Here is a 20,038-nt window from a genome sequence, read left to right as displayed (position 1 = left end):
GAGAACAAAGAAAGTTGTAGGCATTTAAAGTTTTAGCCAATCAGATTGCATCACACGTGCATGTGCGTGCGTTCATGATTATTCTTATATATCATGCTGTAGATCTTCATAGTGTAAGACTATGTTCAAAATTTCAAAGGATTTTGTCAGAAAACAAAATAGATATTAAGACTTTAGTTTCAGCCAATCGCAGCGAAGGGCACCTGCATTCGCGTGAGATCTTGCTATTTTGACCATGTCATCATGTCTATACTACTATTATATCCTTATATTATGAGTTTCAAAGCATTTCATCCAATATTTAAAAAGTTACGGCTAAATCTATTATATTGGTCATTTCACGTGTTACACGTGCGCGCACATGCACGCACGTGCGCGCAAAATGACCTTCGTTCCGCACATCTACATAACATACCTAGTGACCCTAAAAAGGTTTCACCTAGATCAGATGAGTAGTTTACGAGAACACTCGCGGACAAAAAAGTACCGGAGAACAAATAAAAAATTCAGAAAAAGTAAAAACAATATGTTCCCAAACTTCGTTTGGGGAACATAATAATGGTTTAACCCAAAGACTATGGGTTAAGGTAAGATTTATGGAAGAGTCTATTTATAAATAAGGGTGTAGCCTATATTCATCCTTTCCATTCACGGGTCAGTTTGTATTGTATGGTCTGAGTTGTCCATTCAGGCGGGAAAACCTTTGTTTCAATCTATTCATAGCTACTTTCTAAGAAGGGTGTTGTCAGAGATCTGTTTTGTGTCTATTTTAAAATCTGATAATTTTGGAGTAAATTAAACACCCATAAACTGTCTGTCATCATGTAATTTACTGATTCTAAATCCTGATCAAGTGATAGATCACTCAGTTCCATACACTGGGTTGATTTCCATTGATTCCACTTATTTCCATTGATTTTCATTTATAATTCAACAACATCATCTCCATGGAATAAACGAATCCAACCCCGTACCGACTTGTTAATCTTAATTTCTACAAGAACCGGTTACATATAATTCATATCTTTACTCTCCGGTCAAGCAGTATAGGTTTTATGCCATTATTTTGGAATCAAAACTTATAAAGAGTTTGGTAATTGCACCACCATTATATTCTTTTAATTATCAAATATATGTCATTGAAGTGTATCCATCCAAAACGTAATGATTTTTTTTTTGAAATCTCAAAAGATTCTTTAGTATGTTCCAGATTAATTGGTCGTCTTACTAAAGTCTACATTGATAAGTTCTACAAATTTATACCAAGCAGAACAATTATCTCCTGAAGAAAAATTCAAAGAAATCTTTTTTTTGCTAATTAATTTCCTGATAATGATTTTTAAATGATATTTACATAAACATGAGATCCATGTGTTTACTGTAAAACTGTGTCCTTACAACAATACAAGATGACTTTAAGTATTGGACACTATTATACCACTAACATGAATTACAGTGAACAAATGAATAAATTACTTTAATAGATACACTCTTCACACCTTTAAAGTATATGCAATCCAAGAGGAGAGTCATTTAATTTTGTACAAACTTGATTCGATTTCTAATAAAACTTGCCAGATTTTTCTCTCTTTAAAATCCTTTTACATTTAAAAATGAATTTTTGAATCATAAATTTGTATTCAAATATCAACGCATCGAATGAATATTTGAATATTCAAATATTTGTTGACATCCCTACTATATACATGTATCATTGAGATGGTACTATCTCAAGGGGCCCTTCTTTTCAGCAACGAACATGAAAATGTGAGGAAACTGAATGTTCCATACCCTTGATTGCCGGAAATTAACCATTTTGGAAGAAAGGCTTTCTTCGTCATTGGTATGTAATAAGATCATTGGCATAATACCCAGGAGCAAAGGAAAGGATTTTCAAGGAATCCATGCATTTTCACTATTTAAACATTAGAGCCATGCCCTAAGACAAGAAGCCCTGACCCAGGGGCCCTGAAATTCAAAAATCTCAAAGAGGCATCCTTCCTCCTCATAACTATGTACATATTCATTGATTTAATACCTAGGTGCAGAAAAGAAGTTTTTAAAAAATTTATCTTTTTCACTATATAATAATAGAGCCCAACCCTAAAACCAGAACCCCAACCCAGGGGCCATGAAATCCACAATTATGGAAAGGCAGTTATTAAACATAACATGTACCTGGTTAGTTTATTTAATACTAGGAGCAGTGAAGAAGAAAATTCAAAGAAATAATTCAGTTTTTATTATATAATCTATATAGCCCCACCCTGCCACTAGAACCCCTGACCCTGGGGCCATTAAATTCATAATTTTGGAATAGGCAGCCTTCAACATAAATATGCACTTGGTTAGTTTATTTAATGCCCACGAGGAGAGAAGAAGAATTTCAAAGACTTTATGCCTTTTCACTATATAATCTATATAGCCCTGCCCTAGCACTAGAACCCCTGACCCTGGGGCTATGAAATTCATGATTTTGGAAGAGGCAGTCATTTTCAACTCAACTAAGCACTTGGTAAGTTTTTTTAATCCCAGGAGCAGAAAAGAAAAATTTCAAAGAAATAATGATTTTCACTTTTAATCTATAGCCCCGCCCTAGCACTAGAACCCCTGACCCGGGGGCCCAAAGAATTTCATAATTTTGGTAGAGGACTTGATACTGATTACAATCATACCAACAGTTTGACTGCTTGATGTCCAGGAGTAAAGATGATTTTTAAAGATTGCACTAATTTTAGTGGTTTTGGCCCCACCCCCAGGCTCCAGGGGGGCAAAGACCATGAAATTCACAATTTTTGTTTTTTTACCCATAGATGCTATATGCCAAAATTGGTAAAAATTTGGGTTTCAGTGGTTTCAGAGAAGAAGCTGAAAATGTTCAAATGTTCACGAACGACACAAGACAACGGACAAAAACAGAGAGCAATAGGTCACCTGAGTTTACATAATGCATGTAAAGATCAACATATGCGAATATATTTTGAAAGAAAATGTTTTTTTTTAATCAAATATGAAAAATATTCTCACCTATACCTTTCATTCTGCAATTTTCTTTTCACATTCCAATGGATCAGGGAAGTATCCTACAAAAAATATTTAATATATATGTAGTAAACATGTTTCCTTTTGATGCCCAGCCTCTTCTAAAACCACTTGGCTGAAAGGGAATGACCTACCATTTGATTCTAAGGGGGGGGGGGGGCTGGAAAAATTATAAAAATAAATTATTTTCATACCATTTAGTACAACTTTTTTTCCTCTTCACAGAAGAAAGAAAAATATTAAAAAGATAAAATTTCAAAACTCTATTTCAAAGTAGAAAAAGAAGGAGGGGCTACCAATTATCTAATACAGATTATTTTTCTTTTTGCTAGTGGAGAAGAGAGTACAAATAACTGTATTTGACACATCATTAAGTAAAATTCGGGGAAGTTCTTGACATAGCTTGAAATTTCTAGATTTTTTTTTTTATTATACTGTTATTGAAAACATTACAGAGAAACTCATCTCTTCACTAACCAGAAAATTAGGTCAGATTCAGAATCTAAAACAAGTGTAGTCATATAAAAATGCTAGATCTAATCCAAGCAAGTTTGGTCATTATACACGCATTCTCAATTTATAGCTCAATTCGCTTTAAATAATGTACCGCGTTTTAAGTAATATAATATTTCAAATAAATTTTATTTTCTGCCAGTCATATGAACCATTGTTGGTTGTTGATTAAATATCCAACGATTGTTTGTTGTACTTGAATGATTGTCTTAGGAGAAAATCACATTTTTATAGCAGAAATAGATATTTACGTTACTGTCGCCGATCATCATGATTTTTATTTTAAACCAAAAAGAAGTTTTAAATCATTTACATATCTTTTTCTTAGTAAGATTGTCCTACATTTGAGTTATATTACTGAATATCACACCCTTCAGCATTGCGTGTCACAATTTTTTAAAAGTTTTAATATATTCTTAAACTTTAATGTGGCCAATTATCTTTTCTATTTGGAAATTCAAAAGGACTGGAAGGATTGATAAACTGACTCAATAACTAAGTTGTAACTTTTTAATATCATGAACACCTCTTCTATTGCATGGAATGGTAAAAAGGACACTCTTTATCTGTATTTATGAACAAAAGCCCCCCCTTTTTTATAAGTCCAATGGTTAAAAAATTCAACGATATTTACGTGTTAGATTTATTACAAATTACCCGGTAAGTAAGAGAACTACACTGTTCCCTATGGGTCAAATTGCCTTACACTCAAGCACTAGAATATGCCTAACAGTGGAATAATTGAACAATGGCATTAAAAGTTATAAATCTCAGAAAGATATTTACGTTACCGATATTTACGTTACCCATATTTACGTTACCATGTTTTAAAGTAAATAAGTATTAATTTCCAAAGCTGTTTGAACAGATTTGCGAGTGAATCTTTAAGTGTAAATACTAAAAAAACATGAAGAAATATACACTGTTTCTTAAAATGTCATTTTTTTCTGTAAAAAAGTGCAGAAAAGCAAATTGAAGTGCACATGCAAAGGTGAACATTTTTCACTCAATATCTTGTGCATCCGTGGATTTGAAAATTGAACTGACATAATATTATTCACAAGTAGAATTATGGTTTAATGATTGAATCTTTCCATTTTGAGCAATTGGTTAATATTGCATATATATAGCTTCAAGTGTAATGCACGTTATCATTCGGAACGTAAATCTGAAACAAACCTTTCTTCAAGTCTGTATTTTGCTGTTTGTTGGAACTGATAGTGTATCGTCAACTTAAAAAATGGTTATATACACCTGAATTGTATACCAAGTTAACATTTTGAAGGAAAAAAAATCATTTTTGTAGGAAATATAATTCCAGAAAATAGACGCTGCGTTGCATGCAGGGGGGGGGGTGTTCTACATCGGGTAAAAACAGAGGGTGTTGGGTGTAAGAAACTGAATGAAATTGAATCCATTTCCATTTTTGTTGCTTTGCAAGAAATACAAATATTAACATGTATAAAATTGTGCACCTAATTTTCCCATTGGAATTGCTTAGACATATAACGTATGCATCTATGCTTTAATGGTACTGAAAATTCAATTTACGTTATATGAACATAGAATGTATATTGCTCTATAGAGCAAATGTGATATGCAACTTAATTATTAAACCTTTTAAGGGTGGTGGGCGATCTTTGTATAATTTGTGAGATTTGACGATAAAGTTTTCACAAACAATTAAACATTTCAGACATGTAGCAACAGAGGGGGGGGGGGGGAGAGCAGCTTACTTCAACTATAGTAAATGTTCAGTGAAAAGCTTATTGCCCCCCACCCCCACTAATAGTGATGTTAGGAAAATGTAGTGTAATAATTGGTACTGAAAGTAGTTGGCATTGAAAAAAAGTTCGCCTCCTCTCCCCCTCTAGGATTTTCGACTTTGTGCAAGTTTTCTCCCCTTTTTTTTGCCTTGTCAACTTTTCAGTTAAGTAAAAAAATTCTCTGGCTGCCCCCCCCCCCCACACACACTTTAAAAAACGATGCTATATGGCTGCGTTTGAAATAATCAACAGATTAAATGGTGGAAGGGGAGGGGTTATGAATTACATGAGTCCTCTATAGATAAATCATAACTTGAATTTTCAATTCAACCCTTTGTAAAGAGCGTAAATATAGATAAGAAAATTCATAAAATTCAATAATTTGAAATAATATAATCATATTTTCCCCGAATATACTTTTATTTTTGTATGATATCTATGTGCGATATTTACGTGATACTTAACAAACACTTTGTAATCAGGTAATGGCGAAATATTTAACCTTTTTATATTCTAAATAATGTGCGTTTCTCTGAGCAGGTTAATAAAGAATCAATTAATGTAGCATTTTAGGGAATATTGTCATTATTAAGCTTATCATCAGATGTGATAAAACTTGCTAAAATAAAAAGAAAATAATTTCATTTAAATGAAAATTACATCCGTTTTATTTTAACTAATAATTGAATCAAAGATTCTAAACCCCTTTTACAAATTTTCCTAAAACGTTTATACATGTTTATAGTTAACAAAATTTGATTTGTCTTATATTGATTTTGTTATTTTAAAAAAAATTCTTTTTCATTTCCAAATAGCTTTCAACATCACGTGAATATCTTGATTAAAAATTTGCCCTCCAACCGCTTTTATTTCGAAGGAGGCCAACAAAACAAAGCATAAATACTGTAAATCAAATTGCGATTTTTAATAACTATACACTTTCATGTTTCAACTCACGAAGACAAGTGTTAAATTCAGATCACTAAATTTTTTGACACTTCCCAAGATCGAATTGGTACTATAAATTAAGAAATAAGTGTATACTGGATCATAGTATCTTTTGAAATGAAACCTGTACCAAAAACTTTTAACCTCTTCACTCGACCGGAAAATGTAGGTCAGATTCAGCATCTGAAGCAAGTTTCATGATATGCATCCTAAAATGTATTATCCATGCAAGTTTGGTCATTAAAGGGCTCATAGTATCTTTGAAATGAAAACTGCACCAAAAAACTTTAACCTGTTCATTCAACCGGAAAATGTAGGTCACATTCAGCATCCGAAGCAACGGCTAGTAGTGTGCATCCTAAGATGTACCATCCATGCAAGTATGGTCATTAAAGGGCTCATAATATCTTTGAAATGAATCGTGCACCAAAAACTTTAACCTGTTCACTCAACTGGAAAATGTAGGTCACATTCAGCATCCGAAGCAAGTCTAGTAGTGTGCATCCTAAGATATACCACCCTTGCAAGTTTGGTCATTAAAGGGCTCATAGTATCTTTGAAATGAAACCTGCACCAAAAACTTGAACCTGTTCACTCAACCGGAAAATGTAGGTCACATTCAGCATCCGAAGCAAGTCTCAGTAGTATGCATCCTAAGATGTACTATCCAAGCAAGTTTGGTCATTAAAGGGCTCATAGTATCTTTGAAATGAAACCGGCTCCAAAAACATTAACTTGGTCATTCCTTTGCTGAAATTGCAGCATCTGAAACTTTGACTGGTACAATGAAACACACTAGAAACATTTTCCATGCATGTCTAATCAATATAGGACACAGAGGTACTTAAAAAGAAAACTGCTCCAAAAAACTTAACCTTAACCCGGGACGCCGACACCGACGCCGAGGGTATTACATAAGCTCTACCAACTTCGTTGAGGTGAGCTAAAAATGTATAAGCTACATGTACTCTGTAGTTCTGGTATGTTGAAATTACCTTCACTGTAACACGTATCCACAGCAGCTTTGATATCATTCAGGGCATAGTCACTATCATTTCTCAAAAAGTTCTGCAGTTCTTTCAAGGAAAAGTCGATTGGAAGTCCATCGTCACCTATACGAATTCTTAGTCTCATAGCATGGATATGTCTGATGGCATTACGTAGGTGATTTTCATATCTGTGGTTGGCAATGCCTGTAAAAACAATTACTAAAAGATATGAACAAGCAAATAATATCACAATCACTCATAATTAAATGAACTAATATAAAGGTAGTACTTGTTACAAAAATTGAAAATGAACCTCATCATCTGATTTATGCATTAAAAGGTCAGAAATTGACGTTCTATTTTCAAGTTGATGTTAACACCTTTTATACTCGTTGCTTACATTTTTTCATTAAGCAAGTTCTATGAACCTTGTATTGTAGTGTGGCGGTCAGCCGGGTTTGATCGCCGGTGGCCAGATAGCTCAGTTGGTAGAGCACCTGACCGGAGTTTCAGGGGGCCCGGGTTCAAATCCCAGTCTGGTCCGCTGCAATTTTTCCTCTCTCGTTACATTTGGTGCCGTGCCATGCCCTGGAATGGACAGGTGAAAGACCTGCCAGGGATGAGCCTGGGTTGGGGTCTTTGGAGGGCCAAAGACCTTTAAGGAGGGAGGAATGTGGCGGTCAGCTGGGTTCAATCGCCGGTGGCCAGATAGCTCAGTTGGTAGAGCACCTGACCGGAGTTTCAGGGGGCCCGGGTTCGAATCCCGGTCTGGTCCGCTGCATTTTCTGCTCTCCCGTTACAGTAGTAAGGTCTCATTTAATAAAATTTGTTAAAATGTTAAATGTGTTTGGTTATATAATTTAATGTGATTTCAATATTTACCTGGCCATGTGCTTGTGTTGTGATTTGAGTTGTGTGTAGTGTTTTGTCCAGTTTGGTAGTGTCATATGATGCATTATTATGGTAATTGAGACCTTGCCCTTTTCTGCTATTGGTTAGGTCAGTTAGGTCATTGTGTATTAAGCTTTACCGGTCAGTCAGGTGGTAGATTGTCATGCAATTCTTGCTTCTCACATTCTGCCCAGACCTTGGTCCTGATAGCAGCAGCAGCAGGTGCTGGTTTCCCATTTTTTGTCAATTTTGCATTGATCAGTATATTTACAAGCCTCCAGACACATTGTTTGTCTTTGGTAAGAACATGTATTTGTTATTTTAGATATTTTTATTATTTTGAATTGGTTAATGAAGCTACTGGCTATAAAGTATGTTTGACAAATACTTTTGATTTAGCAAGCTTAATTATCAAAATCTATTTTTTACTTCTATTTTTATGTTTTATCTGTAAAGTCCTATGAATCTGTTCAGTTGGAAGTAAGAGTTATTGCCCTTTATTCAGAGTGCAGTATTGTATATATTTATCATGAGGGAAAGTATAATAATGAACATTTTGTCATATACCATCATATTTCATGTGATGTATGTTTGTTTATGCTTGTAATTATTTGCTTTGCAGATTTACATGTATTTATATTTATGTTTACAATTTTAGGGCTCGATCATCGATCATTCTAATAAACTATAGTGAACCCTGACAGCGTCTTGATTCTTATTAGACCTGTAACAGTATTAATCCGAGATTACTCTGACTCTATCCCCTGCTTTTTATATTGGGTCTGTTCCAACAAATGCAACATTACTTGAATTAGGTCACCTTCTCGTTTGATGCTTCATTTTTCAACGATAGGGCCTTTTAAATAGATATAGCATCCTTTAAATGTTTGTTAAGTTGTAAAAGAATCATCCCTTTACAGATTTCTTGCTTAGACTTAGATCCTCAAAAAAAAGTAGTAAAGGTAGGCAGAATAATGCCAGAATTGCAACATCAGATGGTGTCGTTGAATTCCCACTTTTCAATATGGCCTCTGCTTTGACTCTTCCATGCACATGTCACAATATAACAATATAAAAAGCAGGGCTTAGAGTCAGAGGAATCACGGATTACGGTTGTATCTGTTTACCACCTTTTAAAATAACATATAGCAAATTGCAATATACATTTTCCTTCAATTAGATACTACACCACTTACAACTGCATACTTTTAAGCTTACTGTGCAACTATTTTTAATATATCTGCATTACTGTCAAATGCTCAATCCTTGATTCTTTTAACTTTAATATAATCTGAAACCTGATCAATTTAAAGATGTTTAAGATGATACATGTACTTCATAAATCAACAGAACAAGATCAAGTACCTATTTCTTGTAAAATCAAGTATCTATTACAGTACTACTTTAGCCATGTGATTTCTTGAAAATGCTTCGACAAATTTAAAAGGCATTTTATTAGATTTCGATAATGTTGTATATAATCATCAATACAAAAAGATGAGGATTAAACAAACACTGATTGTCAGTTCAAGCTAAAAAAAATTACACAATACACATCTTTCAAGAGACCATAAACATGAACACCTGAAAAAAATAGATTGGGATCAGATGCCAAGAGTAAGCATCCCCTGTCAACTGAACCCCCCCCCCTCCCCCTTTACATATTAGCTTGATGGAACAATTTGTAGAAAATTTAGTTACCCTTGAAAAGAAACAAGTTAGCCAAAATAGGATTGAGGTATAGGTAACATTTACTAACAAGGTTATTATCACCACCATAGAAATTGCATGATGCTGAATTTAAGGGGCGAAGTTGTTGAACTCCCTTTAATATCATTTTTTTTAATGAAACCAGCTTAACTTTAAAAATTTATATCTGAAGCATGTTCTTGAGTTTTAATATTGTGCATGTCTGTAGAAATAAACACTAAATACAAGTGAGATCGAGATCTTGCTAAAGAAATAAGGAATGTTTACAATGGTAAATTTGAAATGATCTCATTTGTCATGTACAAATTAGTTGTCTGCATTTTCCACTCATTTGTGAGTTCTCCCCATTCAAAAAAGCATGGCATTTTATTTGAATAAACTTGGATACCCTTCCATTGCTTTACCCAATGATACTTTGACGAGTTTGGTTGAATTTTGCAATGGTTCTTGCACAGAAGTCCAAAATAAGGAAGTTGGACTGAAGTCAGCCAAAATATGATGAAAGAATAGATTAACACATTTACTTACAAGGCCATTATAACGACCATAAAAATGATGACATGCTGAATTTATAAAAGGTTGTTAAAATTACTGTAACATCAAATAACCTGTCAGTAGCCTGTATTGATTTTAATTTTATAGTTAAATCAATTTCTATCAGTTGTATGTGGGGATTAATTTATAATACGAGTAAGCACATTGAAGAGTAGTTGTTTGGTCATAGTACGAGGGTCATTCAAAAAGTTCGTAGACTTTTGTCATAACTTTTTTATTTAACGTCATATTTAAACCAAAATTGGTACATGTATTTTAACAACTGATTAATCAATATCAGTTGACAAGCAAAAAAAACAAAACAAAACAAAACAAACACAAAAAAAAAACCCTATGCACCACACTCTAAAATTCTTTTTTGGTAGGCGGCTTCCTGTAACCTTTCTGTTCGGTACATTACTTTTAAATGCTTGAATCTGCGTATTTTCCGGCAACAAAAAATGTGAAGGGAGCTTCCAAATCAAAATATTATTTGAAACTGCAGCAAAAGATTATCCTAAGAAAAAGTGAACCCCCCTCCATCTGCATACTACTGGAACATTTTAAACCTTGATCTTCACTGAATCGCAATATTTCATGCATACTTCTAAAAGTTAGTTACTTCTGAAGATGGTCCAAAAATGGTAAAGCTAAAGTTCGCTGGAATCTTCCTTGCATGTTACTTGTGGGTGGTCGGAGCCCTTAGCCAGGGTTACCAAGACAAAATAGAATTTGTCCCCATTGTAATTTAAAAGAACTCGGAGATGAGTTTTATTAATACATATTAATATAAAATAAAATATGCCCCCGGCCTAAATTCCCATACTTCACATTTATAACAAGGTACAATTTTTTTGTTTAGTTTCTTATTCACGCATGCTTTATAGATCTACTGTTATGTATAAAATCACCTATATATGTTTGTGGTCTCTGTATACTTTTGTAAAATGTTGAAGAGATTCAAATATATGATTGAAAAATAATTAAAAGTGTTACGGAAGAGCCAAATCCGCAAAATTTACCAAGTCAGGAACAGAAAGGACGAGATTTTTTATTTCTTCAAATTATTAGACTTATAACACTGTATAAATATATATATTATAGATTCTCTCTCTCTCTCTCTTCTCTCTCTCTCTGTATGTGTGTACAAATGAAGGGGGTTCCAATTTCCCGGAACCCCACCCCACCTCTAGATCCGCCAAAAAATGAATTCTATTTTTATCATTCATATACCACAGAATCAAACTAGTTTATTGTAGATGAAATTATAAAATAAACTTAAATCAAGTTATATTAGGTCTATACTTAAAAAAAATAAAGCCAATAAACAGTATAATAGAAATATTTGATCGTAATAAAATCCTATCTTTCTCAGAGAGCGTTATGCATTTTTTTTTATTACCCCCCCCCCCTTTCACGGGAGAATCTCGTCAAAGGATGAATGCATATGATTCGTAATGTTGCATGCTATAAAATAAATTTAATGTAGTTAAGCCATGTTTATATTTTTTTTACATTTACATATACAGACAAGAGAGAATATTTATTTTTGAAAAAAAATATATATTTGCATTTTTTTTTTCAATCAGCCAAATTTCCAGTAAGCTTTCCACCTTTTTAGATTTCCCCTGACCAAAAAGACTGAGCGTCGTGGACCACGTGTGTCCAAGTGCTATGTGGTGACAATTTTTTACTGTTCAGTTAGCAAAGGATTACATAACTTCTGAGATGCATATTTCAATAAAAGTAAAATAGGATATTTCTTTCTACATGTGCGCATCCCTGTAACAATAGCAATATTCAGGTAAATATCTTTATGACTGCGTTCGATGCGTATTCTCGACCTGCATGTGTGCATATCTAAACGGTTCCTGCTGTTTTCCGTGTTATTTTTTCAAATTGCTGCAAATGCATTCAAAAATAATTTACTTCTCAGTATAGTTCTAATTTTTGTTGCATTTTAACTTTTAAAACATGTATTTGGTCAGTTTATGGATTTATGACAATTATGCTATCGGAGATGTGTACATTTCGACAGCCTGGCTAGAAAATCACTCAAGTGAAACAATTGTAAAAGGCTATATATAGCAGGTACAGGTGGCCAAAATTTTTCGATTAAATATGGCGGAATTGAAGAAATAGGGCGGACAAAGGCGTACAGGAATGTAGTAAGTCGTACAAAGATGAAAAATGGTGCCTTTTTAAGAGTTCATGTCAGCTTTAACTCAGATAAGTGCCTCTTACACCATCCCTATGACCACTAGAAAAGTTTTCTTATCTATTATCAATTCTGTACATCCGTACCTGAAAGAGGGTTAAATGTCAAAGTAAACACTTAACTGTTAAAGTCAGTGATTCTTGCAAAAGTATGGCTGTCAAATATGTTGAACAATGAATGACTGAGATAGCCTACCTACCGACCAAGACCCACGACAGCTATAAATACATTCAGGTATCCAGAAAAAATGGAATCAGACACGTCAACATGCTCATATAAACTTATTCATATTTTTACTTAGAATTTTAATTGAATTAACATGATAAACAATAAATTTTAGTAGTCTGAATAAAAAGAATTCCAGTCTGAATAACATTAATGTCAAACTCAGTGAAAAGTGTAAATATTTATAATAACAGAACATGATGTATTTGTGAAACTCTGATGACCCCTATGACAGCTTATGGGCTAGGTGTAAGTTGTATACAGACAGAGAAACAGACAGACAGGAAAAAAAACAATATACCCCAAGGATCTTCCTAGCCATGGGCATAAAAAGAATTGTGTCTATACATTAGAATCAACAATATAACTGTTATTTTGAGGAGGAGGAGGAGGGGGAGGGTGGGAACTTGTGAGCTGAGGGAAAAAAGAAAGGGTGATAATAGGGTATAGAAATAATACCTGAAATGGATTGATGTGTTCAGCTTGTAAGTTACTGCTTATAAAAAAAATAAAGATCAAATTCAAATACTGTACATATAAACAAGATAAGTTAAATATATTCAAAATTCAGGGCTATCACCTGATCAAAGAGTACTGAGTAGTTGGCATATTTATGAATAAGCACCACACACTAAATACATTTTGCTAAATGACCACATATAGTTTGCATGTTTGATTTCTTAGTGGAATTCATGAAATGGCAAACTGTTACCCAGGCAAAAGCTGCTAACATAGAAGCTTCCCTTTTATAAGAACATGTTCTGGACAGGCAACAGCACGTGGTTTTAAACGTAACATCACACAAACATTTAGCCCCTTAGTATATGCAGAGCAACCAATACATATAACCATACATGTGTAATTATCAGCAAACTCATCTTGAGCAATCAGCCACAATAAAATAACTGCAAGAATCAGATGTATAACCTTATGCTTCTGTATCATGGTTCTTGTCTATAGACAAATGATTCTAATTCAAGTTCAGGATCATGATAAACTTTTCATAATAAACCCTTCATTCTTACTACATCTATCATTTCTTTTTATTTTGTTTTTTGAAGTTTTCTTTTATCATATAAATATAGACTTATATTATCTTCAAGGAAATTGTTTTCATGCACTAAATCATCAGGTAGAATGCTTCATATCATCCTATCAGCAAAAGCTCCTAGACCACAATTCCTCCAAAGCCTTTAGAGGGCTGCATGGTTGTTGCCATATTTAGACTAGATTGATCTCCTTTCAAAGGAGAGCTTCATATGAAGATATACAAAAGTGATGACATTTTAAAACTACCGGTAAAATGTATAAAATTTTCTTAACCAAATGATGGTTGCCAGTTAAAGATATCATACCTACAAGATGAAATGTAAACAAGAGATGCTTTAAACCTGACTTGATCTATCATAGACCTGCTGTTCTTTCAACTTCTTTGCAGAGTTGCAGAAAAACCATCTGCCTGCTGTAATTTTAAACAAGAGGCCCAAGGGCCTTGAATCACTCTTCTGATAAATTGTACAGTCTATCATTTCTATTTGAAGCCTCTAACTCTAAGTATCCTAAGATGCATGAACTGACAAAGTTTGATGATTCTTAGCCAGTTAGGAATGAAGATATTTCTGAAAGCAGTATAGCTATAAAATACCATAAGAAGGTCATGGTGACCACCTTTTTGATTAAAACTTTCTGAGGACTCAAGATACATTAATTGACTGATATTTCTAAGCCAATAAGCACCTCATATATTCAAAAGTAGTCACTGTGACCTTCTTATGGTTGACATTCTCCAAAACCCAAAGATGCATCAACTATCAGTTTGATGATTCTAAGCCAATAAGTACCAGAGATACTTAAATATAGCCATAAAAATGTCAAAAATAGGTCACCGTAACCTACTTTTTGGTAGAAATTTTCCAAGGATTCCAAGTGCATCAACTGACAATGTTTGATGATTCTAAGCTGAAAAGTACCTAAAATTCTTAAATATAGCCATAAAATGTCAAAACTAGGTACAGTGACCTACTTTTTGGTAGACATTCTTCAGAAAACCCAAGTTGGATCAACTGACAAAGTTTGATAATTCTAAGCCAAAAAGTACCTAAGATACCTATATAAAGCCATAAAATGTCAAAAAGGTCACCATGACCTACTTTTAGGTCAACATTTTCCGAGGACCCAGGATGCATCAACTGACAATGTTTGATGATTCTCTAATCCAACAAGTACCTGAGATAATCAAAAGTAGGTCATTTCGACCTACTTTTTAGTCCACATTCTCCAAAAAACCCAAGATACCTCAACTGACAACATTTGACAATTCTAGGCCAATTAGCACCAGGGATACTTAAATATAGCTATAAAATTCAAAAAGGGTCACAGTGACCTACTTTTTGGTAACAATTCCCAGAAAAACCCAAGTTGCATCAACTGACAAAGTTTGACAATTCTAAGCCAAAAAGTACCTAAGATACCTAAATAAAGCCATAAAATGTCAAAAGTAGGTCACAGTGACCTACTTTTTGGTCGACATGTTCCGAAAACCCAAGTTGCATCAACTGAAAAAATTTGATGATTCTAAGCCAAAAAGAACCTAAATTTAAATATAGCCATAAAATGTCAAAACTAGGTCACAGTGACCTACTTTTTTAAATGACATGTTCTGAAAATCCAAATTGTATCAACTGACAAAGTTTGATGATTCTAAGCCAAAAAGTACCTAAGATACTTAAATATAGCCATAAAATGTCAAAAGTAGGTCACCTTGACCTACTTTTGGTTGACATTTTCCAGAAAGTGCAAGATGCATCAACTGACAAAGTTTGATGATCATAGGTCTGAAAGTATTCAAAATATGCACTTTAAACAATTTGAAAGCAAATGCCTGAAAATACAAAAAGTAGGTCACAGTGACCTACTTTTTCATAAATATGTTTTAAGGCCTGAAGATGCATCAACTTACAAGATTTGGTGATTCTAAACCTCTCAGTATCTGAAATAATGGGATTGAATGTTTTTAGAAAAAGATGCCATAAAATTCAAAAAGAGGTCAGGGAGAAAACAATAAGGACAGCACCAGGATATGACTACAATGTCACCCAAGGCTAAGGTAGAATGGGATACGTTCATGTACTATGACGTACTTTTGTTCGAAGTATTGTTTTGATTTGGTTGAGTGCCTTTTTTAAGAGTCAAAATTTGTACAGACACGGTTTAAAATTACTCTTATATGGAGATAAGAAAAACTCTTAAGAAGATCATAATCTCAACAATGTTTGAAGAAAGGCGTATAATCGAGCTGAAAAAAGCTTTAAAACGATGTAGATGAAAAATGTGCAAACAAAGGGGACCGACTTGAAGGTGTAAGCACAGAAAAATGTTGCAAATCCACGACGAAAATGGAAAGTTTTTTGCGGAGCCAAGACACGACGAAGAAGTACAGCATGGTAATATTCATCTAGATCATGCATATACGTCAGGTATACAATTTATGTTATATTTTCCAATGTATTGCAATGTTGGAGATCACGAACAAAGACGAAATCGTTGATAAAACCGAGATGCACACATATTAATGCGACATATATAAAAGTTATGTTTAGCATGCTTATAAGTGCAATAATATTATATAGCTACTTCAATTATTTAACAGGTAGTGCTACAGCCTGTTCACAAATGAGAGGCATGGGTGATTATCCATCTGATAGAGAGACACTCTCTGAGTCTGAATCTGATTCTGATACAACATCTGCCTTCGAATCTGACAATGAAAGTGATTTATTGGATGACAATGCCGATGAATAACCCAGGAATACATCTTTTTGGCAGACACATAGTGGAGTTGCAAGTGTTGGGCAATCAACTGAAGAAAGGGTGCATCATGTGTGGAGAGATATTGCAACTTTCATCATGTATTGGAGAAAGCAGATATGGATTAGGTAATGTGAAATAAAATAAAGAGTGACATTTTCAATATCATGACATTAAAATTAGCTGCAGATCTGAAGCTGTCTGAAAAATATATATTGATAGACCGGAGAGCTACAATGCCACCCATTGAAAAAACTGTATATTTATTGCACACAAAAAGTGCATGTGCTCGCTTCTCCATCATTTCACTGTGTTTTTTGTGCGCAATAAATATCATATATTTTTCGGAGAGCTACAGATCTGCAGCTACATTAAAATACATTAATTTGTCGAAATACTTATTTTCTTCTTATTATGAGTAGGCAGTATGCTTCACATCAAGTGTCTTGCTTGCCAAAAATTTAATAAAATTCCAACTGAAAAGAGACGTCAAGATGGAGTTCAGGATATAAACTCAAAACTGGGAGCTGGTAATTACATTATGTATATTAATATTTTTAGCTCACCTGAGCCGAAGGCTCAAGTGAGCTTTTCTGATCACATTTTGTCCGTCGTCCGTCCGTCTGTCTGTCTGTCTGTCCGTCTGTCTGTTTGTCCGTCTGTCTGTCCGTCTGTAAACTTTTCACATTTTCGACTTCTTCTCAAGAACCAATGGGCCAATTTTGACCAAACTTGGTACAAAGCATCCTTGGGTGAAGGGGAATTTAAATTGTTAAAATGAAGGGACATATCCCCTGGCAAGGGGAGATAATCAAGAAAAGACAAAAATAGGGTTGGGTCATTAAAAAATCTTCTTCTCAAGAACCACTGGGCCAGTAAAGCTGAAACTTATGTGGAAGCATCCTGGGGAAGTGTAGATTCTAAATTGTTCAAATCATGACCCCCGGGGGAAGGGGCCACAATGGGGAATCAAAGTTTTATATAGAAATATATAGGGAAAATCTTTGAAAATCTTCTTCTCAAGAACCACTGGGCCAGAAAAGCTGAAACTTATGTGGAAGCATCCTGGTGTAGTGTAGATTCTAAATTGTTCAAATCATGACCCCCGGGGGGAGGGCGGGGCCACAATGGGGAATCAAAGATATATATAGAAATATAAAGGAAAATTCTTTGAAAATCTTCTTCTCAAGAACCACTGGCCAGAAAAGCTGAAAACTTATGTGGAAGCATCCTGGTATAATGTAGATTCTAAATTGTTCAAATTATGACCCCCAGGGGAAGGGCGGGGCCACAATGGGGAATCAAAGTTTTATATAGAAATATATAGGAAAAATCTTTGAAAATCTTCTTCTCAAGAACCACTGGGCCAGAAAAGCTAAAACTTATGTGGAAGCATCCTGGTATAATGTAGATTCTAAATTGTTCAAATAATGACCCCCGGGGGAAGGGCGGGGCCAATGGGGAATCAAAGTTTTATATGTAAATATATAGGGAAAATCTTTGAAAATCTTCTTCTCAAGAACCACTGGGCCAGAAAAAGTGAAACTTATGTGGAAGCATCCTGGTGTAGTGTAGATTTTAAATTGTTCAAATCATGACCCCCAAGGGGGAAGGGCGGGGCCACAATGGGGAATCAAAGTTTTACATAGAAATATATAGGAAAAATCTTTGAAAATCTTCTTCTCAAGAACCACTGAGCCAGAAAAGCTGAAATTTATGTGGAAGCATCCTGGTATAATGTAGATTCTAAATTGTTAAAATAATGACCCCCGGGGGAAGGGCGGGGCCACAATGGGGAATCAAAGTTTTATATAGAAATATATAGGGAAAATCTTGAAAATCTTCTTCTCAAGAACCACTGAGCCAGAAAAGCTGAAACTTATGTGGAAGCATCCTAGTATAATGTAGATTCTAAATTGTTCAAATAATGACCCCCGGGGGAAGGGCGGGGCCACAATGGGGAATCAAAGTTTTATATAGAAATATGTAGGAAAATTCTTTGAAAATCTTCTGCTCAAAAACCACTGGGCCAGAGAGCTGAAACTTATGTGGAAGCATCGTGTAGATAGTGTAGTGTAGTGTAGATTCTAAATTGTTAAAATCATGACCCCGGGGAGGGGCCACAATGGAATCAAAGATTTACATATAGAAATATAAAGGAAAATTCTTTGAAAATCTCTTTCTAGAACCACTGGGCCAGAAAAGCTGAAACTTATGTGGAAGCATCCCGGTGTAGTGTAGATTTTAAATTGTTCAAATCATGACCCCCTGGGGTTGGGCGGGGCCACAATGGGGAATCAAAGTTTTATCATAGAAATATATAGGGAAAATCTTTGAAAATCTTCTTCTCAAGAACCACTGACCAGAAAAGCTGAAGGTATGTGAAACATGTGGCATAATGTAGATTCTAAATTGTTAAAATAATTACCCCGGGGGAAGGGCGGGGCCACAATGGGGAATCAAAGTTTTATATAGAAATATATAGGAAAAATCTTTGAAAATCTTCTTTCTAAGAACCACTGGGCCAAAAGCTGAAACTTATGTGGAAGCATCCTGGCCCATAATGTAGATTCTAAATTGTTCAAATAATAACCCTGGGGAGGGTGGGGCCACAATGGGAAATCAAAGTTTTATATAGAAATATATAGGAAAAATCTTTAAAATTAATCTTCTTTCTCAAGAACCACTGGGCCAAGAAAAGCTTAAACTTATGTGGAAGCATCCTGGTGAAGTGTCAGTTCTAAATTGTTGGATGACCCCCAGGGGAAGGGCGGGGCCACAATGGGGAATCAAAGTTTTACATCAAGATGTCACGGGAAAATCTTTGAAAATCTTCTTCTCAAGAACCACTGACCCAGAAAAGCTGAAACTTATGTGGAAGCGTCCCTGGTGGTAAATGTAGATTCTAAATTGTTCAAAAAATGACCCCCGGGGGAAAGGGGGGCCACAATGGGGAATCAAAGTTTTATATAGAATATATAGGAAAAATCTTTGAAAATTTTCTTCTCAAGAACCACTGGGCCAGAAAAAGTGAAACTTATGTGGAAGCATTCTGGGTTAGTGTAAATTCTAAATTGTAGGAATCATGACCCCCGGGGGAAGGGCAGGGCCATTATAGGGAATCAAAGTTTTATATAGAAATATATAGGAAAAATCTTTGAAAATTTTCTTCTCAAGAACCACTGGGCCAGAAAAGCTGAAACTTATGTGGAAGCATCCTGGTGTAGTGTAGATTCTAAATTGTTAAAATAATGACCCCCGGGGGAAGGGCGGGGCCACAATGGGGAATCAAAGTTTTATATAGAAATATATAGGAAAAATCTTTGAAAATCTTCTTCTCAAGAACCACTGGGCCAGAAAAGTTGAAACTTATGTGGAAGCATCCGGGTTTTGTA

The 20,038-nt window shown here is 34.6% G+C and overlaps 1 long non-coding RNA gene across 1 annotated transcript; it reads left to right on the top strand.

Moving 5' to 3' along the window:
- The first annotated feature begins 16,240 nt into the window (after nt 1–16,240).
- On the top strand, nt 16,241–17,179 carry LOC134262126 (uncharacterized). Its single transcript, XR_009990952.1, has 3 exons — nt 16,241–16,312; nt 16,486–16,771; nt 17,066–17,179. It is a non-coding gene; the product is annotated as an uncharacterized LOC134262126 (long non-coding RNA).
- The last annotated feature ends 2,859 nt before the right edge of the window (nt 17,180–20,038 follow it).

This window comes from Saccostrea cucullata, unplaced genomic scaffold (assembly GCF_032062105.1).
Source record: "Saccostrea cucullata isolate Sc308-1 unplaced genomic scaffold, CSIRO_AGI_Scuc_v1 ctg11539, whole genome shotgun sequence".
Taxonomy (NCBI): domain Eukaryota; kingdom Metazoa; phylum Mollusca; class Bivalvia; order Ostreida; family Ostreidae; genus Saccostrea; species Saccostrea cuccullata.
The sequence above is the reverse complement of the archived record's forward strand: the minus strand, read 5'-3'. Positions and strand labels throughout refer to the sequence as shown.